Raw genomic sequence first — 27752 nt, forward strand, 5'->3', positions numbered from 1 at the left:
TGATCCTTTGGCTCGTTATTTCATACTCCGGCTTGGAATACTTCTTCAGCTTCCCTAATTCAAGGATCAAAGCCGAGATTATGAAAACTAGGGATTGATGTGCGTAGTTCAAGAGGACAAATCCTTAAGATTTGTGGAGATGATATCAAAGGATCCTAGAATAAACCATTTTTTTTCCTATGTAAAGGACCTTAAGAAAAATTGATTAGGAGTAAACAAAAGATCCTTAGAGATTTTCAACATAAGCTGAATAAGAGAACTAAACCAACGATCCTAGAATGGACCATTTTTTTTTATACGTAAAGAAATTGATTGGATTAGCTTATGGAATTGAGACTTGGAAAAGACCTCGCTAAGATATGTTGTGAGTTGGAAGAACTCAGTTGCTTAGAGTTTCGACTACAGAGCTGTGTTTCTTATTGAGCTTGTGATGGTTTGCAGTGCTTCGAGTGAGAATATTATGTATTTTATTGGAATCTTGCTAAATTTTTGGAATATTGTACTCATGTGATGCATGTGTTTGTTTGTGGAAGCATGTGAAGGTACCATAGAGGCTTATGTATTGTCGTATGGGTGTCATCTGCGAGGTGGATCACACATGGTCGCCCGAGACCTTGATCCCTCTCGTCGGAATGTGGATGTGCTTCTGGCATGATTGGTGTGAGGACATGAAGAAAACCTGGAGTGAAACAGGTGGGGTAGTGTGCATGTGGTGGCTAAGTATGCATACTCGTACAAGACATATGTGCCTCCCAATGCTTGTACTTGTAGTGTTTGTGCTTCTAGGATAGGTGATGACTAATAGAAGCGAGTCCAAGGATTACTTGGCACTAGTGTTGAGGTGAATGTGACACATTATAGCAGTCATTGCAATGTTCTAGAAGTGTTTGGACTTATTGGTGTGTGTATCATCCTGGGCTAAGGATCAGAGTCGTTATGTGACGAGATTAGTGATGATTTGGTGACACAGATGCGTTACTTGGATATTTGACATATGATGTGTGATATGGATATATGATATATGATGTGACTTGAAAGAAACATTATCATGATATATGATATATGATATATGATATGACTTGGATATTAGATATGTGATATGTGACATGGATATATGGTATATGATAGAATATATCATATATTTGATATATGATATGACTTGAAAGGAACATTATCATGTATGTTTTATTTTGAAAAGATTATTTTTACAAAGGAGTGTGTATGTGAAGTCTTAAGTGGTGTGTGTGAGTAAGGTGACAATTTTCAATTATGGATGCATGAGTTCACATCGGCTCCATAGGTCCAATGGTGGGCGAAAGGCTATACCCATAAGATTGGACGGGTTAAGTTGAGCCTATGGATCTAGTCAAAGTAGAAAAAGGATTAAACACTGAAAAGTGGGCAGGCCGGTGGACCCAAGAAGCGGGTACTTTTGAAATGAAACAAAAGTATGTTATTAGAAGAAAAACCTAGGACGAACAATTTAGTTGGCTAGTCATAACAAGGATAGAACAGTTGTCTTCATATGTCCATGTCATACGTATGTATGATGTGTGACAAGGATATATAATATATGGATGACTTGAAAGGAACATTATGATGTATGTTTTCTTTTGAAAAGATTATTTTTACAAAGAAGTGTGTGTGTGAACTTGTTTTACGTGGTGTGTGTGTGAGAGAGAGAGTAAAAAAGTGGAAATTTTCAATTATGGATACGTGAGTTCACACCGGCTCCATAGGTGCAATGGTGGGCAGAAGGCTAGACCCATGGGACTGGATGGGGGCTGAGCCTAAGGGATCTGGTCGAAGTAGAAAAAGGAATAAACTCTGTAAAGTGGGTGTTCGGGTGGAACAGAGAAGTGGGTACTTTGAACAAAACAAAATTATGTTATTAGAATGAGAAAAACCTAGGACGAATAGTTTAAATCATAACAAGAATAGAAGATTTATCTTCATAATCGAGAAGTTTGTACATCTTGTTGAGCCTCGGGGAGCCACTTGATGTGACACGCTTATGAGAATTATGAAGGGAAAACACCTGGTGGAATCATTCACCTTTCTTGCATAAGGATTGTTCAAGTCAGACTCAAAAGAGGTGACGGAATAGCTAACTATTAGGACATTGTGATCTAGGGTGTTCTAGTCAGACTCAGAAGAGCTGATGGAATAGCCAAGAATTAGGAAATTGTGATTTGAGGCCCCGTCGAGTACTCTTAATGTGATTTCATTGCCATAGATAGAGGGGTAGGGGGTCTCACACACACTCACGGCTCACATATCTAGGCTCATGGCTCACGTATCCAAACTCATAACTTACGTGCCATCTCACGTGTCAAGTCTCACACCTTTAGACTCATGGCTCATGTCTGTTAGCTCAAGTCTCCAGACTCGCATCTTTTTGTGCAGGAATATGGGCTCACGTATCTCCTATCTAAGAGCTAGTTTGGTCTAATTTTAGTGATTTTTGAGAGGCTTTCGACTTGATGAGGAGTAACTAATTGTCTTAATCCTAGTTAATGAATATTATATAACTAATTTAATGGTTTTAATTATCTTTTTATGATTTAGCATGCTTCTAATCTACCAATTTCACAATGCATGAGAAATTATGAAATGCATGAACAAAAACTGACAATCCTGCTCTAATTTAACCTAGTGGGGCTTAATGCTCGTGTTTTCAGAGTGGGTTTCACTCCTAATCATAATTGCTAAGCTAACCCTTGGATCAAAGCAATGAAATCTAAGCCTTTTGGGCTCCAATTTTATGTAAATCACCAACAAACCAAGGTTTTGCCCTACCAATAGATGAATGTAGAATGCCCTTAATATAAAATAAACTTCGAATCAAAATCAAACACATAAACATGCTCCAAAACTGGGTGTGCTAGCTTGTCCACATCGCACCCTCACACTCATTGTACACCAAAATGCTCCTTTGCTAAAGGGGTGAAGGGAGAGCTCTCAATGCTTAGATGGAGGCAAGAAGAGATGGTCCTTCGTAATGGTCCTCTCTCACAAAAGGTATGGGAAGAAGAAGAAGCTATTGCAAGAAGAAAACCCCTGAAGCTTTTTAAGCATCATTAGGATTTCTCAGATGACCATCTAGCATTATCATCATAACTGGACAGGCACGGTATTGTAAACATAACTAGTAAGCCTAATGATGCTTTTTAAGCATCATTAGGATTTATCAGATGACCATCTAGCATTATCACCATAACTGGACAGGCACGGTATTGTAAACATAACTAGTAAGTCTAATGAGCACTATAAGTGCCATCATAGCTAGAGGGGGTGTAGCATTGTCATGAATTTTGGTTGAGGGGGAATTTGTGGAAAAAATACATGCCCATGCACCAAGGTTAATGGGGGTTCTCAAACCTTTGGCATTTACTCACGTAAAAGCTCAGGAAATCACCAAGAGAAGGCGCCTAGCACAAGTGGCATTAGGATTGATTCCACAGCATTAATTTAACCCCCATATTGTTGACTTTTTGCCCTAGAATCATGGATCTGATTTAAGAGATACTGTAGGCAACAAATGTAGTCCTCTGGTGTCATATGCTGTGAGAGATTATTCCACCATGTTGCATTTCTATTGTGAATAAGTATCATCATTAACATGTTAGTCTCGTCACTAATCATGTTATAATGATGTCTTTTATGCTCTTTGATTCTCCTTAAGCTCACCAAATCTAAACATTTCTTTACCTCCTTAGCATACATCAAGACCATAAGCCCTATTCCTTCATGCTAGCTGCAATTGTTGACATGAATATGTATTCGAAACCTTCTCAACCATGGCAAAGTATAGGGACTATTTTTAGCCCAATGACTATTTTATGAGACCCTCCAAAAGTATTGAGATATTTTAGAAGAGAAAAAAGCAATAATGATCAATTAAAGTTGGATTAATTAAAAATCACTTAAAATACACTCTTTTTAAGTTTCCATATTTGTAAAAGAAATTAATTTCTCAACTTATTAGTATCTATATGATTTCTTTATGTTTTATACTACTCTCAATTATATGCTTAACTCGTGGACCATTAGAACCTAGTGAAGTGCTCCCCACAATATCTCAAGGTTGAACATGAGTAGAAAAAGTGAAAACTAAAGAAGAAAAAACAAAGCATTGGAAAAGCTACATAGATTGCAGAGGGAGAGCACATCTTAGATTTTCCTACGGTGATATTTCAGCCATAGAAAGAGAGGGCTATTTACAATACCACTAGTGGACCATTACACCAGTGGTAATGCGTGGAAACAAGCTCATTGTTGTGTTGGGATACACCACTAGTAGGCAGTGCTATTGTATATCTATGTACATGTAATACAGTTGTTAAATTTATGAAGCTTGACTCGTGTCATGTAAAGACCTATTGTTATCTTGTTAAGAGGAGGAACCCATGGCCTACCCATAGTTGGGAACTGTATTTAAAGACTAGTCACAACTTTGGAGCATGGCCTACCCCTAGCACAAGAGCTCCAATTGAAGGGGCCTTACCAAAATGCAGGCAATGGTGTAAGTTTCAAGTATTAGTACTGACCTCTTATGGACCTTGGAAATTGACTAAGCAGAAAATAAGATCACTCTCTTTGTTCTGTATGCAAATCATGCTCATGATTATGTACACTAGCTGATGAAATTGCTTCAGTGTGAAACGACTCTCTTCCAACTTCCAATATAAAAGAATACTAATGCATACCTTCACGTATGCATTTATGGATATGCCCACAGGTGTACATAAAGGGGGAGGATGAATTTAAGTTCTTCTATCCCCAAAGAACTCGTATATTCCATTGGCTTTGCTTCATGAATCTCCTGTATTTATCATATAGAAGGCTTGTCTATTTCAGAGAGACATTCTGTTGCCTGTGGTGCCATCCCACTGTGATGGCAAAAACACTGAAATTTTCCCTTTCAACAAGAGCTCAATTTGAGTAGCATACATTTCAGCAATTAAGAATGCTTGCATGAACACAATATGAAGGACAGAATTCAGCTAGAGAGAAGTGTTAAACATAGGCAACTCAACCACCAGTGGAAAGTTCAATCACAAAAGAGGAACTCAAAGACCACACGACTCACAGTATAAGTTGAAAACAAATGAGCCCTTGTGCATGCTTGCAAGCAGCCCAGTGCTGAAGAAGAAACAGAAATCTCCCAACAGAAAATAAGTCGACAAGACCCATTTGGCCACGATGCATGCCCAGGACACCCCTGCACTCACCTCATATTTTCTTGCATACTGGCACTCATTTTTTTGCATTATTTATAAAGAGAACAACAACAGATTTGAAATATAAAGTACATTACACTGCTTTTTCAAATGTAGAATGTTGTTCCTCAAAATGTTTAAAGATGTATCACTAGCTGTCATTACACTTAAAACTGTCCACTTCCATCAACAATGCAATTATTCCTAAGTCAAAAAACCCACAGCTTTGTAAAACAAATTACCCCTAGAGAGAGACTAAATGGAACAAAACTGCAGTCTCAAACAGCTCATGGCACCTCTATTCTCCTGCCGGTGCAATGCCCTGCTTGAGCTTCTCTCGTTTGAGTTTCTTTTTGGACACCGGCTTCTTCTTCTTGGGAGGCAACGTTTTCTGTGCGTACATATAGAGGGCATAATTACCAACAACAAAAATTAGAACAACACTGACCACCACCACAAGCACAGTGAGAGCAGGGTTAAAACCAGTCGATGGTCTCCTTGTGTTGAAAATTTCCTGCACAGCAACTAAACATCCTAAATATTTATTTTTTAAGGTTGCCATTATGATTTACATGTCAACTTCAAAGCACAATGATGACATAGAAGTAGACAGAAGGACAAAAATAAAACAGCTGCATGGCAGCAGCAACCTGCAGTAAACCCAGCATATGAGCGTGAGCTGCGAGTCCCGCCCCCCTCCCTCTTTCCGCCTGTCCCGCCCTTCCTGCGTCTTCTCCCTCTCTCGCTCTCTTCCCCCCACTTTTTGCGCTCTTTTTCTGCCCCCACCCCCCTGCCCCCGGCCCCCCTACCCCACATCCTATCCAGTCCCCCCTCCATTTCTTCTTTGGCTCCATCTCTCCGATTCTTCGGGCAGTTTCTCTTGTTCTTGGGTAATCTTCATTTGGCAAGCCTCGGCCCCTTCTAGTCTTCACCCTTCAGGAGGACTCCATGGCAGCCGCTCCATCATCCCCGACCGAGGCCGCCGTCCCTTGCCTATCCTTCTCAAGAGCGGACCTCCAGCTCCTCACTACGACAGTTGCATCTCTAGAGGCCTCAACTTTGGTGTGCAAGATTGTTGGCAACCACCCGGCGCGCGGACAACTTAGAGATCTTCTACAAGCTAGCCTCCTTGAAGCGCCTACAAAGATCACAGACATTCATCCTTCGGGGTGCGGCTACTACTAGGTTGAGTTTGACTCGCCAGTGGTGTCAGATAGAGTCATGCAGCTGAGCCATGTCGCATTGTGTACGGCCCAGGCCTTCTTTTCAAGGTGGCAACACGGCTTTGACCCCGCATCCGACCCACTGGCTGGCAACTTCCTCTTCTCCCGGTGATTGGTGGAGCCATTGGGAGAGTGGAGTCCCCCCTCCCCTCCCCCCCCCCCCACCGCCCCTTCGTCCCTCGCACAGACTGCCAGGATTCCATCCCTTCGCATCTGCATTGTCTTGCCAAAGACACGCATCATATCCCTTCCTTGCCTCCGAGGAGACCCCATCCTGCAGATAGTTTGCAGGATGCGAAGGGATGGAACACCTCTTCATTTGCCAATGTTTCATTTGCAGGCAGATGGGACACCTCGCCAGAGCTTGCTCTCAGCAACAGTCTAGGAGATCCCCTCTAGTGTCTCCCCCCCCAACAAATCATCATCAAGGGGTAGGGAGAGAGGCATGCCCCCAGGCAACCGAGCACTAGGACCCGACCGCGAACAACTCAGCTACTGGGAGTGGCAAACTGTTGGCCCACGCCAGAGCCACCAGCCGACTTCCAAAGCTGAGTGACACTACTGTGCACGCCAGGGTGACAGAGTACAGGAGAATTCGGTACTGTCAGAGAACCGTTTCGAGCATTTATCCCAGCACCCACCTGTCGGCATTGCCGCCTCCTGTAAGATTCCTCCTCAGCCTGAATAATGAATAAACTTTAACCTTAATCCCTTGTAATCATTCCCTATTTCTGAATGCAAGAAAATATTATTTTTACTTGTTTTTGCCTAGAGAGAAGAAAAATTCTAGAGAGAGGTAATTCAATATTGAGATATTTTTGGATATAAAAATTCTACTAATATCTAAAATATATTTCCCTAAAACAGAAGTTCAAAATAAATTCTCCAATGTATATTAAAAATCAATTAAAAATGATATAAAAGACCTAAGTCTAATGGTCCAGATTTTCAAAAATTTCTAAATTATGGTCCAATAAAGGTTCCTATGGGCCAATAGGATTAATCTAAGTGTTGGGATGAGATAAATCCAAAGAATAAAAGAAAATATCCAAAAATAAGTAAATGCTCACACAAGATGAAGAGTTGACTTTGCATAAAGTTTATTAGTTAAAAATTAAGAGATATTAGTAAAAAAATGAGATATTTAGAGAAAATGATGCATTTTTGACACCTTAGTAAGGAGAGAATATCATCTCAAGGAGACGTCTTTTTTCTCATGATTACTTGAGCTTTTTAATCCAAAAAAAAGAGATTTTCTCTCTCCTCTCTCCTGGACCAAACTAGATCAAAAAAGGAGCCAAACTGATCCAAATCTCATCTAAATTGAGTCAAACTGAAGCTGAAAAGCTCTAGAATCCAGTTCGACTTAGTTAGAGGCCTCCCTCACCTATAAATAGATCCTCATTCCTTTGTATTCTCATCTATGAGCTATACCATGCCAATATTACATTAAAATAATCATATTTTTTATTATCTCTTAATTTTTCTCTACTTTTGGAGAGCTTGGAACTTCTCTCTCTCTCTCTTCAACAACTCTTGGAGTTTACTTCTTCTCTTGCTAACTTATTGATTGGTTGGGAGCTTCACTTCTAGAGAAAGAAACAAGCTAATCCTTGAGGTAACAATGGATTTTTATGATTTTTGTTAATTTTCTCATATGACTTCTCTTCTCAAACCCTCTCAAGCTTAAGAAATTTTCTAAATGATTGTTTTAATTCAAATCAAGCTTTTCCTAAGAATCTTAATGTTTAATTAAGAGAAAATTAATTATTATGCTTATTTAGAATACTTTCTTATGTATATATCTCTCTCAAAAAGAATAGTCATCTCTATGACTAATTCTTTAGCAAAAGAATGCTTCTCATTGATAAATTCTTATTTCTAAACCAAACTCTAGGCTTGATAACCTAGAAATTAAGAAAATGATATTTTTATGATTTTGTATTAAGGTTATTTCTTTTAGATTATTAAAAACTACGTTAATTGACTCTAAATGAGAAATAGATTATCCTATCAAATTGAAAAAAGAGAAATAATGGAATTAGCTTAATCTAGTGAGATAATCATAATTAAGTTTATAATTATGATTTAAATTCATAGTTTAGATTTATGCTTAAAAGTAGATCTTCTATCATATTTTCATTACAAGGCTTTATTCTTTTAGAAAAATTAAAAATTATCAATATTAGCAGCGAAGCTATGATAATTTTTTTTGAAAAAAATACATATCTTATTTTTATACATAATACTAAAAGAGGAACTCTTACCATATTGTAGGTTTCAAAATTTAAAGCAAAAGAATGATTTTGATCATATTTAGGAAAGAATACTTTTTGTTGTATTTATGCATAATTATTTAATTTAAAAAAAGAGAAATTTTTTATAAATTTATTTTATGCATAAGAATTTTTGTAAATGATAAAAGAGAAATTTCCATGACATTTGAAATTCAATCATTTAAATGCTAAAAGAGAAATTTTTGACATATTCAAAATAATAGATATTTTTATTTAATTTTAAAAAGAAAAAGAATAAAAATTTATAAATTTATTTTATACATAAGAATTTTTTTAGATGATAAAAGAGAAATTTTCATGACATTTTAAATTCAATCATTTAAATACAAAAAAAGCATATTTAAAAAAATAGATATTTGTATTTAATTAAAAGAGATTTTAATGGTATTTTAAGTAGATAAAGGTTTAAATTAATTTTGATAACAAAAGAGAAATTTTCACCATAATTCCATCTAGAAAATTAGGGTTGATAATTAAATTGGTGGAAAGAGTATTCTTAGATATTTTTATGAGGATAAATCACCAAATTGATATTTACCCAAAATTGGATTAATGGAAGAAGCGTATTTTTATAATTTCTTAATCTATTATGGAAGAAATGAAATTCATAGAGTTGAAATTTTCCTTACGGTTATAAGTTCAGTAGATTTTTATCTGAAGAAAATCCTTAGGAATCAAAGTTAGAAGTAAACTGAATAATTTTGGTTAGACCACGACTGTGAAAGGGGTGACCAGTCATAGTCACAAGGGACGGGGGACGGTAACGGGGACGGGGGACGGCCATAAGTAGGGAACGGGGACGGGAGAGAGAACGGCCCTCAAAAAATACTTTTTTTTTAAGTTTTCTACTTTGCACTTATTCTACTTTGGAAGTACATCAAAATGAGCACAAATTTACACAAATGGTAAGCTTGTGCGTCATATTAACAAAATACGCCAATCAAAGAGTGAAGGCGTTTACGGTTGATTGTATTAATAATTAAGTAGATACAAAATGAGTCATGACTCAAGAGTCAGGACTAAGCCTTAAGGAGACAGAATCCATGGACGGACTCAAACAAGTCAATGACAAAAAAAAGCTAAAGACTAGAGGCTAGAGGCTAGAGCTAAGTAGTAAACTGTAAGGCCTATGAATCATGATCCATGAATGATCATCCACGTGAAGTGCTCGCCTTATGGTCATGGGTAGCGTGTGCCAAAGAAGCATCAAGCTCATCCTCACTGGCATGCTGCTCCTCTTGCGGTGGGTGTCACTCCATCCATTCACAATGAGGGAGACTCTGTTCCTCTCCCATTGCCGCTTTGTGTTGTCGGCCGCTTGCTCTACAATGCGCTTCTCCTTCTCGAGCAATGTAGTGCGCAAGCTCTCGGATGAGGGGGGCGTATAGATTGAGCCATACTCCCCAATCTTCTTAACCATGACCTTGAAGTATTCTAACCTATTCAAGAAAGTAATTTACTAATGAGAAGGGAACTAGGATGATGAAAACATGAATGATGAATTGACAATGATCGATTGCACTTATCTAGCCGCCTGAAAGGCAATGTGGTCGTGGAAGAAGAAGCGGGCCACCGCCATACCCACCTCCTCCTTCAACTTGGGGTTCCAATTCTCCCCAAGTGTAGATTGTCGTCGTGGGCCACGTAATGGTTGAGAGGCTGTGGAGATGGAGGGTGCCGGCGTCGTGGATGGAGTAACATTCCGACTTGATGGTGAAGGTGATGGTGTGCATGATCCCGATCCACCACATGACTCCATTGTAGAGGCTTGAGTTCCTCTCCCCATTGTCGTGGGATCCACGGCCACTCGTGGTGTCCTTCTTGCCGCTTTGACCGCCTCGTAGATGCTAAGCTTGTCAAGAAGTTCCCGTCTCTTCTCGGGCGTGACATTCGTGCAAAACCTCACCTCACGCCCTCTCTCATGCAAGAGGTGGGCTCGCACTTTGTCGGCGCCACCCGTCCGCCGGTACAGGCAAAGCTTGCATGCCCATGGCCGAGAACCATGGCCGAGAACCGCCTCCATGAGTGGATGGGGTGTAGTTAACCTCCTCCCACCATGTCCATCCCGTTGTCCTTCTACGAGAAGCCCCGGCACGTGAGGAGGATACCATGGTTGAAGATGGCTTGACTCTTGAGCCTTGAGGAATGAGAAAGGGAGAGAGAGAGAGTCTAGATAGTAGACTCTAGAGAGTAGGGCGGCGGCCCGCAGGCCTTGTGTGAGAGGCTTGGAACTTGGAAGTTGGAAGCTAGAAGATTCAAGAAGCTTGAAAGCTTGAAAGTTGTGTGTGCTTGTAGCCTTGTAGAGGCTTGTTCTTATATAGATAGGCAAGAGAGAGAGACAAGCCTCAAAAGCAAGAGAGAGAGAGAGGGCCAAGGCCCAAGCCATCCCCAAACGGCCAAGCCAACAGCCATAAACGGCTAGAAACAACGAACGAAACTGCTAGAAACAGGCAGAAAAACGCGCAACGGCTCCCTGCTGTCCCCCCACAGAGCCGTCCCCCCATAGGCATCCCCATTCCTGAAGGCGTCCCCGTCCCCTATCAGTGACGATTCCTAGGGGACGTCCGTCTGTCCCCTGCCGTCCTCGTCACCGGTCCGTCTCGTTTCGGCGTCCCTCCGTTCCAAGCCCGCGTCCCTTCCGTTCCCTGTGACTATGCGACCAGTAAACTACTTACCCATCTCTCGAATCTAAATCAAGCAAAAACCTCGAGATCAATTCCAATTCTTGATACAAAGGTTAGACTACCGTTAAATTAGCGTAATTTTCCCTTATAATTTCATATTGGGTGTGTAAGTGGTATAACTACCTTGAATTTTGCTTGAAGCGTCGGCTAGGGAGCTTGGGAACTCTTTTCCTCGGTACCTGGGCAAAACATAACCAAATTTTTATAAAGGAATCCCACCAATACAGTGGTTGGGCAGTTGGCTAACCCATGGGTCGGTTGGGATTAGGCTGGATCGGGGAATTCCTGCGGTACAAATAGTTACGATTCAGTTACGTTAGTTAGATTAAGTCCTAGGAAGACCCTTGTTCTGTGGGAGGGAATCAGCGGCTGTGCCTCACTAAAGGGAAAAAAAAGCGGTGATTCTATGGACCAAGTACAAGTCTCTTCCTTGATCTGACCATGTGACTTTTGGGTTCAGTCGGATCAGTTTGGTTAGTTAAGGCTTTGACTCGTTAGATCAATCCTCCCGTTAGATGATTTTCTTGGTGGAATCGCTTGTGCCTTTCGGGCGAGGTAAGTTTTTCCGCGTTCGGTTTCGGAGGAACTGCCGGGCTAGTCTCTTATCCGGATATCCGTGGGCGAGGCCCCAAGTGTGGATCCCTGCCCCACGCGAGAGGCTGATGCTCCTTTTGCCGCCAGCTCCCTCAGAGAGAGCATCTCGGAGGGGGCAGGGGTTTCCCCGCTAGTATCAAAGCCTTGTGAAAAGCTAATAAGAAAAAATGAATTCTTATCAGAAAATTTATGATAAAAACTCAGAAAGAGCATTTACGTATTGTATTTTCATTCCTTAAGCTTCATTAATGAAGATTTTTAATCAAAGAATTTGGTTTTATAGATAGAAGTTCCACGCTTATCCGGTATTCCCGATCTCACCCAGTCACAAGATATGACTGCCTTCGCCTTCGAGCATATCGTCTCTTCTGCTACGACTCGAATGAGCCGAGCCAGACTCGCAAGCCATTTCGAGGATTTATATTTCCCAGATCCAGCGGAGAGACGACAGCACAAGTGGCACACAAGACAATATGTCCACGCCTCATGCAACCAGCGTATGATGCTATAATCCACTGTTGGCTTTCGGCTATACCAAGCCTCAAATGGTGTTATGGTTTTCAAAGCTTTTGTTGGACACCTGTTCAACACATGAGTTGCACACATTATAGCTTCCATCCAAAAATTGTGAGGCAACTTTTGTGCTTTCACCATGCATCTTGCCATCTCCATGAGAGATCTATTTTTCCTTTCAGCTACACCATTCTGCTGCGGTGTATAAGGCACAGTACATTGGTGTTTGATGCCCTTTTGAAGCATATAATCCTTGCATGCATTTGACATGTATTCTCCACCTCTATCTGAGCGGAGTGTTTGGACTTTACATCCACACATATTTTCAGCCATTGCTACAAAGTGTCGAAAGCATGTAAACACCTCTGCTTTCGCTTTCAAATGGTAAACCCAAGCAAACCTGGAGTAGTCATCAATGAATGTCCCCTATGGATGGTGTCCGCATTGGACCACATACATCACTATGTATGAGCTGTAATTTACTTTCAGCTTTAACAGCTCCATCTTTGGGGAATGGTTTTCGTTGCATCTTTCCCAAAATACACCCCTCACATACATGTCTTGGTGGAGACTCAAGAGGCGGCATATTATCAACCATATGATGCTTCTGCAAAAGCATCAAACTCCGAAAATTTACATGCCCAAAACGAGCATGCCATAGCTCTGCATCATGCATAGCAGGAGTGTGGGCAGTCATTGTATTTGCATCATAAGTACGCTTGTCATAGCTGTCCAGCTTATACAAGCCTTTGTATCGTGTTCCAGAAGTGACTATTTCATAACCCTTTGATGGGTCTTTTACCAAACACTTCCCATCTTCAAATTCAACCTTTAAACCTTGGTCGTTTATGGCTAAGACGGAGAGCAGATTTTTCTTTATCCCTGGAACATACAATACATTTTTCATATATATATTGGCACCATTGGCTGCAATAAGTATGACATTGCCAATTCCCTTTACTGGATATGTGGTATGATTTGCACATGATACAGTGCAGTCATTTGAAGCATAAACCAAGTGCTGAAATACATCTTTGCATGAAGTGATGTGGCTCGAAGCATCACTATCAAAATACCATGATACATCCTATCTGTCACATGCAATGCAAGACATATCATTGTCTGAAGCACTCGGTGTGCCACTAGTGCATGTGACCAAAAAAGTGTACTCTTCCTAAATTACATTAGCTGATTGCTGTGCTTTGTCATCAGAAGAGTCTGCTACTGCATTGCCTGCTTCTTTTCTTTTTCTATTTTGCAATCCGCTTCCTACATTCACTGATATAGTGTCCAAGCTTATGGCAGTAGTGACATTTGCCCTTCTTTTTGGGCTTGTTTGCTGTTGGGTGTTGGACTCACACACTCACACACACAAACCTGCACATTAGGGTTAGGTGCAGGGTAGAGAAGCTCACACACAGAAATGAGAGAAAGAAAGAAAGAAAGAAAGATATATTAACGTCTACGAGAGGCCAAAGTCGGCCTATGAGACAAAAAATAATACAACTCTGTTCTTCCGGTCATCGGAAGAAAAGAAACAAAAGAAAAAGTGTGCATGTGTCTGGATACAACTGTGAATCATCATGGATCGGTGGAGCCCATATACAAACAATGTAAGGGGGGGTGGGGATGTGGATAGAGTGCTAAGGCAAGATGCATCTCTATATGCTGAAGGGGTGGTACAAGCATGCTATGCAGATCTATGTCTAACTCCATCCAGTGCCATAAGAGGGATATAAGATATCATACATCGCCGATGCTGAGGTTGTGAATGGCATGAACATGTACCCTGAGTCTGAATGAAAGCGAGCTAGCCTCTCCTGTGTCTCCATCTGGTGTCTCATTCGGATAGCTGCTTGTAAGAGAGAGAGAGAGAGAGAGAGAGAGAGAGAGAGAGAGAGAGAGAGAGAGAGAGAGAGAGAGCCAAAAGTGTGGTATCCACAAAATGCAAGTCAACCCTTGCATGTGTGCCACATCCATATAATATAGAAGTACAAAATATTATATGTCCTTTCACACTTGATGTCCGAGGGGAAAAACCACATGGGAAAAAAGTGCCCTTGGTTAAGCCCTGTTCACACACAGCACTACCATAAGTGAGCATATGCCTACAAATCCCCCCTGTAGTGGAAGTGTGAACCTGTACAAGGTAGCAGATCACTCTCTGTATCAAAGCCCAAAGCTTTGCGAAAAGCTTCAAACTTTTCTCGAGGTAAAGCCTTTGTGAATAGATCTGCAACATTATCCTGTGTAGGGCAATAAGATAAACTGATCTCCCTTACATGTAGCCTCTCTCTGACATAGTGATAATGAATCTCTATGTGCTTGGTACGTGCATGAAATACTGGATTTCGTGCCACAGCCATAGCACTGTGGCTATCAGTGAGAATGGTGGTGGGTGTCTGCTGACACTCACGAAGATCAGCCAATAGTCTCCTCAACCATACACAATCTACTGTAGCTGTAAAGACTACCCTGTACTCAGCCTCACAAGTAGATGTAGCAACAGTGGGTTGCTTTTTACTCAACCAAGATATGCATGAACTACCAAGAAAAAAACAATTCCCACTGGTGGATTGCCTGGTATCATAATCACCAGCCCAATCTGAATCACTGTATGCATAAAGCTGCAAGCTGCCCCCCCTGGGATAGAACAAACCAAGATCCAAGGTACCCTTAAGATAACGAAAAATGTGTTGGACTGCTTACCAATGCTTTGTGCCTGGGCTGTGCATGAATTTGCTCAACAAAGACATTCCAAAAGATATGTCTGGCCTCGTGTTACACAAGTAAATGAGGCATCCCACTGCCTGGCTGTAAATGCCGGCCTCAAAAGGCTCTCCAATATCATGCATAGTAAGCCGTACACTTGGTTCTACCGGAGTAGAAATGGGCTTACATTCATCCATGTGAAACCTTTTTAGCAAACTTTTTATGTACTTAGTTTGCTGCATAACAATGCCATCATCTGTATGCATAAACTGTATGCCGAGATAGTAGTGTAAAGGCCCCAAAATCTGACATATCAAATTCAGCTTTGAAATCTGAAATTTGTGCTTTGCTTGTACCTGTAATGAGCATGTCATCTACATACAAGATGACTGAGAGAATATCGGCATCGGTTTTCTTCACATACAATGTGCTTTCAGCTGGACTATTCTCATAACCTTGGCTGGTTAGATGAGCATGTATCTTATCATACCAAGCTCTTGGAGCTTGCTTTAACCCATACAATGCTTTGTGCAACCTGCATACTTTATGTTCCTCACCAGGAACTACAAAACCAATGGGCTGATTTACATATACTTCCTCCTGTAAATCCCCATTTAAGAATGCAGTTTTGATATCCAATTGATGCACTTTCCATCCTTTATGGGCAGCCAATGCAATCACAGATCTTATTGTGGTCATTCTAGCAAAAGTCTCTTCATAATCTATTCCCTTTTTTTGGGAGTAGCCTTTTGCCACAAGTCTTGCTTTGTACCTGTCAATAGTACCATCAGACTTTCTTTTGACTTTGTACACCCACTCTGTTCCAATTACATGCTTGCCTTTAGGCAATTCCACACGTATTGTTCTTCATGATAGAAGAAATTTCAGCTTGCATAGCTTGCAACCAATGCTCATTCTCATGTGCTTCTTCATAAGAAGAAGGCTCTTCTGAATCAAAGAGACCACCCATGGCGAATGCAGACTCCCCACGATGTACATTCAAAGCATGGCTGGAACTAGCCGTTGTTCTACCTGTGAGTGGAGCTGCAAGCTTGCTTTCTTGCAAAGTTTTCAGCAACCATCTTGGCACTGACTTGGCTGTGTCTATGGCTGTTTGCTCTTCCCTGACAAGATCTTCCACTTCTTCCATAGAAGGAGGCTGAATGGCTGGCTGTTCCACATGTTCTACATGTGGATTTTCTTGTGTAGGGGCTGGCTGATCTGAATCCCCCCTAATTGCAATGGGTAAAAGTCCATCAAACATGTCCTGTAAGCTTGTATCATTGCTTTTATACAAGCTGTACATGGGCTGTTCTAAATTTTCAGCAAATACCACATCTCTACTAACAAAAATCCTTCGTGTAGTTGGATTATAAAGACGGTATCCTTTGCTCTCATTGCTGTAGCCCACAAAAATGCATTTAAGCTTTGTTCGGAGTTGTTCTGGCACATGTGCATATGCCAAACACCCAAATGTACGCATATAATCCACTGTTGGCTTTCGGCTATACCAAGCCTCAAATGGTGTTATGGTTTTCAAAGCTTTTGTTGGACACCTGTTCAACACATGAGTTGCACACATTATAGCTTCCATCCAAAATTTGTGAGGCAACTTTTGTGCTTTCACCATGCATCTTGCCATCTCCATGAGAGATCTATTTTTCCTTTCAGCTACACCATTCTGCTGTGGTGTATAAGGCACAGTACATTGGTGTTTGATGCCCTTTTGAAGCATATAATCATTGAATGCATTTGACATGTATTCTCCACCTCTATCTGAGCAGAGTGTTTTGACTTTACATCCACACATATTTTCAGCCATTGCTACAAAGTGTCGAAAGCATGTAAACACATCTGCTTTCGCTTTCAAAGGGTAAGCCCAAGCAAACCTGGAGTAGTCATCAATGAATGTGACGAAGTAAAGATGCCCCCCTATGGATGGTGTCCGCATTGGACCACATACATCACTATGTATGAGCTGTAATTTACTTTCAGCTCTAACAGCTCCATCTTTGGGGAATGGTTTCCATTGCATCTTTCCCAAAATACACCCCTCACATACATGTCTTCGTGGAGACTCAAGAGGCGGCATATTATCAACCATATGATGCTTCTGCAAAAGCATCAAAAATCAAATCTGCACCCTAAATGATGTGCATGAATCGATGCTATGCATAAACTAATGCACATTGTCTTCTTGTGTGCGCTAATAGAAAACGCTGGTAAGCTCACTTTGCTGATCCAAATGTCGAGTGTGACATCCTAACTATGTGGAAGTGTGATTAATGATGATTAACACTAAGCAAGCAAGATTAACGTATTCTTGAGATGCATGAGGGAGATTCTATGATAGAGCATCTTACCAAGGTCAAGGATTTGAGGAAACAATTGCTGAACATTGATGAAGTTATGCCAGATAGGCAGCTTGTTACTAATACTCTGAATTCTTTGCCACCTTCTTATCTTGGATTTCATACATCTCTTAATCTCTCAACAAGAGGTGGTAGGGTCCAGTCACTTTTGATGAGCTTGTGGGCTTGCTTTTACAAGTAGAGGAAACAAGGGGCAACCGTACTCATGGTGGTGTTACTAATACTATGAATTCTTTGCCACCTTCTTATCTTGGATTTCATACATCGCTTAATCTCTCAATGAGAGGTGGTAGGGATTGTTGGAAATTATTTCATCCCCAGATGGAATTTCCCGTGAACATTCATGCTTGCATCTGGCTCCATTTGAAGCCCTACATATGCATCTAGGCACTACATATTTTTTGCTATTTTTTGCCTATTTTTAGGCATCATTTCAGATTTTTTATGCATTGTCAGTCAGTCCTCTGATTTGCTATTGGCCGACCAGCTCCTCTCCTACCTATATAAAGGTGGGCTAGGCTTAGCCTCATTATCATCTATCTTTTCAGCTTCTGCAGTGATAGGCAGCATCTACAGGACCTCCCTCATGCTGCTCCATGTGATGTACTACCTTTTCTGGTGATATTCTGTAACATGCAGCGGAAGTCTTCGTATTGGAGGATCCTGTCACACAAATGCTCACACCGTCTTCTGTATCCTGAGTTTCGCGAGTTTAGCAATCCACTTTAATACTTCAAACTTTAGAGAGATATGAGAGACAGAGATGAGAACTGTACACCGTATGGGGTCCCGAATTACCCACTGAAGGGCCCCCTATCCCATTACTGAGATAGTATTTGCTTTATTATCTTTAAAGAGATTGACGGTGTGACTGACGATAAGCCAAACACAAGACCTCTGAAGACCAAGTGTTGGACTGAACTATACACTGCTGTAGAAACACCAAAGATATCCAATCTCGAGCCTATGCACTCTTCCCAATGGAATGAGGAAGGGATGCAAAGCTAGGGCTGAGAGAGGGGCTGTTTGGGACTGTTCTAGACTGTCTATGAATGCAGTAAATGAATGAGAATGTTTACTAATGGCTGAATGCTGTGAACTGATGGCTGAATGCTGAGGACTGATGCATTTGCTGATGGAGGGCTGAAAGCACAAGCGTTGATGCTCCTCTTGCTGAAGGATGATTCGCTTCTCCAAAACGCATGGATCTGAGGTGGATGCAAGGCTGAATGGGATGCGCCTGAATGCTCCTTGGCTGAATTATGAGACGAATGAGAGAATGGGTCAAGCCCTCCTATTTATACTACTAATGTTGCTAGTCGGTTGGCACTAGATGCTGGCCGACTGCTATATAAACATTAAATGCTTAATGATGATGCATAAATGCTGAAAATGATGGAAAAAATACCCAAAAAAATCCTAGATAAATCCTGGATGCTATCTGAGGTTCCTGCAATGGTCTAGATGCTATGCATGAATAATGTGCAATATGCAGGATGCTTTTTGATGCAAACCCTAAGGTTTCTACTGACTGTATATGCATGAATGCGTCTCTTTAAGTGGGTTAAGGGACTTAGACTAACTGACTCACTGACTGACTATGGCTGAGAATGGCCTTCGTAGCTCGTGCCTGTAATATGCGGAAGCTTCAGAGAAGGATCGGTACTTCAAAACTCAGAAATCAGCACTCTTTTCGCGACGGAATTAACGCACAAACTGAAAGGAGATGTGCAGTAAATAGAGAGAGAAAGGGGAGATGGAGAGGACACAGTATTGGGTCCCAATTACCCTCTGTAGGGCCCCCACCACGGATGGTGTATTTGCTTTATTAGAATGATGTAAATCTGAAAACAAATACAAAGTACTTGACCTTTTCTTGGCTGGAAAACCTGCCCTTGACCTTCAGTCCTTCACCCCTTTGCTTTAGCAAGTTCTTGGCTGTCCTGGCCCTTGTTTGCTTGGAGCACTTGGTGAATTATGAGATGGATTCATGGATTATGGGCTGGAGCATTTATACTCCACTTAGCATCCAGTCGGCTGGCTTCAGGAAGCTCCACGACTGGGTCTTTTATTAAATAAATGCTTTCACACTTAATAGATGCTGTCCAGCCTGCGCATGCTTTCTGGGACAGCTCCTCGCTGTTGGGCATGCTGCGCAGAGGTGTGGGACTGCCCCTACACCTGGCCGACCTGCTGATTAGGGTTTCTGACCCTGTCGGCTGCCTGTCCAGCAGCAGTACAGCTGGCCGACAGCCCCTCCAGCCCATGCCTTGGCTGGTGGGCACAGCTTGGGCCCTCCTGGCCCCTTGGGGGTGGTTCTACACCTCCCCCATGCCCACACTACAAGTGCAAGTGCAAAATCTTCGCACTGGGGTAGCCCTAAGGGCTGGCCCCATCTCTACATGCAAACCTACATGCCTACAGAGGCCTGGCATCCAGTTGCAAACCAGATACACAGCACATCTGACATCATTCCAGAGGGAGACTCACAGCGCGGACTGGCACTGCTTCATGTGCAGGACAGTGCACACCTGACCTTGGACTCATGTGCCGGACAACGCACACCTGACCTCGGACGACTGAGATGGATCCCTAGCTGACTTGTCCCGGACTGGACTCACATGGGACCAGTTCACCATCCCAGGTCCTGCACCTTCTGTACAGAAATGTCTACGTGGCATCCAAGTGCGGGATGCACGTGACATCCCCTTCTGCTTAACTTGATGGAAGCTGCATAGCCTCCAAATAATCCGTCAATAATGCCGGATAGTCTTCGAAAAATTCTTTGTCGAGCCATACCGCTTCATGAGTTCCTCGGTCCTGAAACTTCATGAGAAACTGTCGTAGTCTTCGGCCTGAGCCATGCTTGAAACGGTGCAGAAGGATCTGTTCTGGAACCATTACTTCTGCTTCATCAATGATGTCTGGTTCCGCTTCGTCTTTGACCTCTGAAGGGAGTGGACCTGCATATGGCTTTAACCAACTGACATGAAATACATCGTGCATAGTCCAACTCGGAGGTAGCTTTAACTGCATAGACACCTCATTAATCTTTTTCCGAATGGGAAATGGTCCGAAGCTCCTGAAAGACAACTTTGGGCATCGCTTGCCCACCTGCTTCAATCTTTGCTTCATAATCCGAAGATACACCCAATTTCCTTCCGAAAACTTCATGTCCCTTCGGTCTTTATTGGCCTGTCGAGTGTAGGCCTCTTGCGCTTTAGCCAATCTGTCTTTAACGGACTCTAGGATCTCCTGGTAAGACTCCGTTACTCTGTTCGCCTCCGGTACTGAAGACGAAGTCCTGGTTAACAACGACTGGAAAGGCCTTCCAAACGCTGCCTCATATGGAGTCCTGCCAATAGCTGAAGAAAAAGAGTCATTCAAAACAGCTTGAACTAAAGGCAAAAACGATTCCCACTTACCTTGCTGATCGTGGACATAATACTTCAGCACATCAAAGGCCAACTGGTTGTATATCTCTGTCTGGCCATCTGTCTGTGGGTGGAATGCACTGGAAAAATTCAACTTAGTACCAAAATTATCAAACAATGCCCTCCAAAAATGACTGGTAAACTTGGCATCTCGGTCTGACACTATGGTCCTAGGAATCCCACCAATCGGGTACCAATGCCAAATGAATAGCGGGGCAACATCCTCGGCGGTCACATTGGCCCTGCAAGGAATAAGCATAACAAATTTGCTGAACCTGTCAACAATAGTTAAACACTGTGTATTACGCTTACTCGGACTGGGAGGCAGATTTGTGACAAAGTCCATCGAAATGTCCTGGAAAGGACCCTCAGGAATTGGCAAAGGCTGTAACAACCCTATCTTCTTTCCACGAGGAGCTTTCACCTTTTGACAAATGTCACAGCGTTGTACATATGTAAACACATCACGCCTCATCTTTGGCCAATAGTATTGCCGTTCTAATTTCTCCAGAGTCGAATTCATGCCCCTATGACCACCTGTAATGGCGTCATGGGCATCATGGAGAAGAGCTGCCCGGAATGATTTCATGACACATAGTCGGCCTTTGTAGAAAAGCCAACCATCGCGTATCAGAAAATGGCATGGTCCTGTGGCATCCAATGCATGTTCCCACTGCGTACCTCCGCGTACGTGTGCTTCATGTCTTCTAGTCCTGTACCAACAAGGTCAAGTCTAGTGGTCTAAATCGCAGATACTTGTCCCTTCCTGCTCAAAGCATCGGCCACTGGATTGGCCTTTCCTGGAAGGTACTCAATCATACCACCGAACTGCTGGAATATCTGACTCCAGCGGTGTTGTCGATCACTCCACTGTGCACTTGGCATCGTCTGAATCCAGCCTATGCCTGATGGTCAGTGCGGACCTCGAAGTCACGGCCATACAGGAAATGTTTCCAATGTTTCAAGGCCTGTATAACTGCTAGGAGTTCACGATCATAGACTGAGTAGTTCTTTTCGGCGGGCAGTAACTTACGAGACATGTAAGCTACTGGATGACCATTCTGTTGCAATACACCTCCAATTGCGATGTTACTCGCATCGGTGATCACTTGAAATGGTTCGTCCCACGAGGCAAGGGCTAAACAAGGCGCTTCTGACAAAGCCACCTTGAGGTTCTGGAATGCCTCCAATGCTCGTGGAGTCATTCGAATCTTTTGCCTCCTTGTTTTCACTCCCTTTAGCAGATCGGTGAGGTCTGCCGAGAGATCAGAAAACTTGTCAATGTGGGTGGAATATGCCTGGCATATACCCACAAATGATCTAATGTCATAAGCAGTCTGAGGTACTTCCCAGTTAACAATCTCGCCCACTTTAGCCGGATCAAGTCGAATGCCTTCGGCACTGATTATATATCCCAAGTAATGTACCTGGAACAGATAAAATTCTGACATCTTTTCATTGACATAGAGCTCGTTGCTTTCCAGCAACTTAAGGACTTTCTCCACATCAATGTCATGCTGCTCAACTGTAGCTGAAAATATGAGTATGTCGTCCAGAAATATGAACACACACTCCAATCAACTCCCGGAAAATACGCATCATCATGCGGTTAAATGTAGCTGGGGCGTTCGTCAAACCAAATGGCATGACCACAAATTCATAGTGGGTCCGTTCTGTACGAAAGGCTGTCTTGGGGATGTCCCCCTCTACAATCCGTACCTGGTGGTACCCACTCTTTAAATCCAATTTAGAGAACACCTTAGCTCCATTCAGCCTCTCGAGAATATAGTCAATTCGAGGCATCGGGAATCTGCTCTTGATAGTCAGCTTGTTGAGTGCACGATAATCGACACACAACCGAGAAGACCCATCTTTCTTCTTGACAAACAAGATCGGTGCTGCAAATGGCGACACGCTAGGGCGGATGAAGCCAGCTTGCAACAATTCTTGGAGTTGGCGGTCCAACTCCGATTCCATTGCCTTAGAAAGGCGATACGGGAACTTGCTCGGGGGTTCCGAGCCTGGAAGGAGGTCAATCTTGTGATCCTCCGGTCTGGACGGGGGGAGCTGGGGAGGGAGACTGTCCCGAAGAAAAATCTTCTGGAACTTTTCATGAAGAACCGAGTACTTCTCGGAAGCACTGGCCACCGTCTGGGCTGTCTGGATGTAAATCATCGCACACTGTGCGCCTTTCCTGACTGCTCGCTTAGCCTGCAAGTGGCTTATGAGCGGAAAGTTTGGAATACCTGGCTCACACTTAATGGTCACCGGGGTGTTTGACACATTCCGATCAATTTGGAACGTGTGCTTGTCCCACTTGACATCAGGAAGAAACTTGTGAAACCACTGGATACCCAAAATTATGTCTGCTCCTACAAGAGGGGCAACCATAAAGTCACGCACAAACTCTATGCCCTGAATCACTAATTTAGCACCTAGAGCTTCATACTTGACGCTCGTTGTCATACCTGTGCTAAAACCCTCAACCTATTTGTCCACCAGAGTCAGCTCGAAACGGGCACGCCTCGCGGCCTCTTCCGTGACCACATCCTCCGTGCTGCCGCTGTCAAACAAGACGACGACTCTCTGGCCACCTATGTAGCCAAAGGACTTGAGCAATTCGTTGCGCTCATACTCCTGGTCATGGGCGCCCTTCTGCTTATCTTCGAGCTCCCGGCTAATAATTGCTCCAACTGAAGCACCGGGGGTTGAAGAACTAGGGGTAGCCGCTGGGGTCTGTGTGGGAGCTGTGCTCACCACTGAAGCTGTGGAGGCGGCGGCGACTTTTGGAGGCTTCTTCGGACAATCCCGAGAAGTATGTCCTTTTGTGTGACAAAAGTAACATCTACCCTCCTTCCTGTACTGAGCAAGCTCCTCAGCACTCAACTTGCCACCTGTCTTGCCTGCCTCCGCTTTCTGGTTTGGAGTAAGCTTAGACGCATTGTTCAAGTTCTTGGAGCCAGAGGCTCCCGGGCTCTGTCCTGGGGAAGACCCCGACTGGTTCTGGCTTTTGCCCCCCGAGGCGTTAGCCTTGGGAGAAGCCGGCTGGGAAGGGGCTTGCCACCATTGTGTTTCATTTCTGCACTCTGCGCAAGCGAGAGTGCATCCTCAAAGGTGGCTGGCCTAAACATACGCACCTCCCATTGGATTTGCGTGTCCAGGCCATACAAAAACTGCCCTTTCTTATCCGTATCAGATAAGCCTAATTGTAGACACAAGGTCGAAATTTTATTGGCAAACTGAAGGACTGGTTGCGCGTTCTGACGCGCTCCCCTGAACTCGTCTTCGAGTCGCTCAAGGTAGTGGGGCGGTAGAAACCGCTGCTTAAGGTCGCGGACGAACTCGTCCCACACATAAGCTGCCATACCTGCTCTGGTGTGGGCATGAGCCCACTGAGTCCACCAAGGAATGGCCTCACCTTCCAAGTACCAACTAGCTAAGATCACTTTGTCAATATCTGTTTTCCTAACTACGGCAAAGTAAGCTTCAAATTGATGTAACCATGAATAAAGAGTAGTGGGATCGAGTTTACCATTATACTTACTGAAATTCATTTTCTCGGGAAAATGATTCGAGGGCGCCGCCGGTGTCAATCTGGCGTCCAAAGCTCTGAGGTAACGCTCGTGTTCCACTCGTCGCATGGCGTCGTCTTCTCGTTGTCGAATCTCCAATGCACGCATCTGCATCTCAAGCAAGGAGCTTGGCTGCGGCTGTGACCCCGCGAGAGGGTCCCTGTGACGAGGATCTGGTATTTGGGATACGGAAGGAGAGGGAGGAGGAGATGAAAAACGCGACGCTGGAGAGCGAGAACGCTCCTCCAGAGCCAAAATCCGCGCCTTCTGCTCATCCAACTTGGTTGTCTGGTCTGCGATTGCTCGCATCATCTGCTGGAACATGTCTGTGACACTCAAGCCGGGTGCCCTAGCTGGGCTGCTTGGTGCACCCTGGTCCCATGGTTCTGGTTCTCTCTCGCCGCCAAAGTTCGCCATAGCGGGAAAATGCAATTCCTTTCCGGGACGCAATCTGACCATCCACTATCTGTGTGGGAGACTTCCGGAGGCTTCCGGAGGCTAAAAACCAACCGTCCTTCGAGGGACAGGAGTCACTCCGAAAGGGGTAGTCCACCGGCGTCTAAAAACCAACCACACAAGCAAAAAAATTTCTGGTTTTCTTTGCTGAATCTTTGTCCTTGAAGTGAGCTCTGATACCACTGTAATATGCGGAAGCTTCGGAGAAGGATCGGTACTTCAAAACTCAGAAATCAGCACTCTTTTCGCGACGGAATTAACGCACAAACTGAAAGGAGATGTGCAGTAAATAGAGAGAGAAAGGGGAGATGGAGAGGACACAGTATTGGGTCCCAATTACCCTCTGTAGGGCCCCCACCACGGATGGTGTATTTGCTTTATTAGAATGATGTAAATCTGAAAACAAATACAAAGTACTTGACCTTTTCTTGGCTAGAAAACCTGCCCTTGACCTTCAGTCCTTCACCCCTTTGCTTTAGCAAGTTCTTGGCTGTCCTGGCCCTTGTTTGCTTGGAGCACTTGGTGAATTATGAGATGGATTCATGGATTATGGGCTGGAGTATTTATACTCCACTTAGCATCCAGTCGGCTGGCTTCAGGAAGCTCCACGACTGGGTCTTTTATTAAATAAATGCTTTCACACTTAATAGATGCTGTCCAGCCTGCGCATGCTTTCTGGGACAGCTCCTGGCTGCTGGGCATGCTGCGCAGAGGTGTGGGACTGCCCCTACACCTGGCCGACCTGCTGATTAGGGTTTCTGACCCTGTCGGCTGCCTGTCCAGCAGCAGTACAGCTGGCCGACAGCCCCTCCAGCCCATGCCTTGGCTGGTGGGCACAGCTTGGGCCCTCCTGGCCCCTTGGGGGTGGTTCTACACCTCCCCCATGCCCACACTACAAGTGCAAGTGCAAAATCTTCGCACTGGGGTAGCCCTAAGGGCTCGCCCCATCTCTACATGCAAACCTACATGCCTACAGAGGCCTGGCATCCAGTTGCAAACCAGATACACAGCACATCTGACATCATTCCAGAGGGAGACTCACAGCGCGGACTGGCACTGCTTCATGTGCAGGACAGTGCACACCTGACCTTGGACTCGTGTGCAAGACAATGCACACCTGACCTCGGACGACTGAGATGGATCCCTAGCTGACTTGTCCCGGACTGGGCTCACATGGGACCAGTTCACCATCCCAGGTCCTGCACCTTCTGTACAGAAATGTCTACGTGGCATCCAAGTGCGGGATGCACGTGACAGTGCCTGACTTATCTTGGACTGAGGATTACAATGGGGTCACGGCGTACGACAAATATCATCCTAGATGAAACTAATACTGTACAACTGTTGCACTGATGATGATGATGAGCCAGTTTGTCACCATGCACTACAGTGCAGAGTGCATGTGACATTCCCTCCTACTTAGCTTGGCGGTAGGTTCATGGCTTCCAAGTAGTCTGCCAAACAACTAGGGGTACTCTTGAAAGAACTCCTCGTCTAGCCATACGGCTTCGTGGGTACCTCGATCTCGGAACTTCGTATAGAACTAACGTATCCGCCAACCGAAACCATGCTTCCAACAATGAAGAAGGATATGCTCAAGCTCGATGACTTCTGCTTCGTCTACCACGTCTGGCTGCTGTTCAACTGAAACATCAAACACTTCTGGACCAACATATGATTTTAGCCAAGAAACATGGAAAACATCATGCATTGTCCAACTGGTAGGCAACTTTAACTTCATGGAGACATCACTTAACTTCTTAACTATTGGAAAAGGACCAAAACTACGGAATGAAAGCTTGGGACAACGTTTGCCCACTTGTTTCAATCTTTGTTACGCAAATAGACCCAATCCCCTTCCTTGAAGTGCATATCTAGTCTAGACTTAATCGCCTGTCTGCTATATGCTTCCTGTGCTTTGGTCAAGCGGTCCTTGACTAACTCAATGATCTCGGAAAATGCGTCCGTGGTTTTATTAGCCTCTAAAGATAGAGACACCAATCTCGTCAAAAGAGAAGAGAAACGGCGACCAAAGGCTGCTTCGTATGGAGTCCGTCCGACACTGGATGAATGAGTGTCGTTCAAGATAGCTTGGACCAATAGAAGATAATGTTCCCATTTGGACTGCTGGTCATGACAGTATGACTTGATAACATCAAAAGCCAACTGGTTATAAATTTCTGTTTGGCCATCTGTTTGTGGATGGAATGCACTAGAAAACTGCAACTTAGTTCCGAAGTTTTCAAATAATGCCCTCCAAAAATGCGAGGTAAACTTGGAATCTCTATCTGATGTGATGGTGCTAGGCAAACCACAAATTGGGTACCAATGCTTGAGAAACAGATGGGCTACGTCCTCAGCTGTGGCCGTATGCTTGCATGAGATGAGCATGCAGAATTTACTAAAGCGATCCACAATGGTGAAACACTAAGTGTTACGGGATCCGGTGGATGCTGGTAGAGGCCCTACAAAGTCCATAGAGATGTCGATGAAAGGTCCGTCGGGGATAGGCAAAGGTTGAAGTAAACCAGCCTTCTTTGTATGTGAAACCTTCACTTTTTGACAAATCTTACAGGCTTGTACATGTACATAGACATCACGCCTCATCTTTGGCCAATAATAGGACCGTTCTAATTTCTCGAGGGTACTGTTGATACCCCTATGTCCTCCAGC

The 27752-nt window shown here is 43.5% G+C and overlaps 1 long non-coding RNA gene across 2 annotated transcripts in view; it reads right to left on the minus strand.

Moving 5' to 3' along the window:
• Positions 1-5240: 5240 nt before the first annotated feature.
• The window catches only part of LOC147635770 (uncharacterized), a 47171-nt gene continuing 24659 nt past the window's right edge, over positions 5241-27752 (minus strand). Inside the window, exons 2-3 of one of the 2 annotated variants that reach the window (XR_015266703.1) lie at positions 5519-5736; positions 5241-5426 (exon numbers count right to left, since the gene is read on the minus strand). This is a non-coding gene — a long non-coding RNA (uncharacterized LOC147635770). Of the gene's footprint in view, positions 5737-27752 lie in introns of both variants that reach the window. The other variant, XR_015266702.1, reaches the window with a different exon arrangement.

The sequence above is a fragment of the Cibotium barometz genome, chromosome 9 (assembly GCF_041138505.1).
Source record: "Cibotium barometz isolate CiBa-2024 chromosome 9, ASM4113850v1, whole genome shotgun sequence".
In the NCBI taxonomy this organism is placed as follows: domain Eukaryota; kingdom Viridiplantae; phylum Streptophyta; class Polypodiopsida; order Cyatheales; family Cibotiaceae; genus Cibotium; species Cibotium barometz.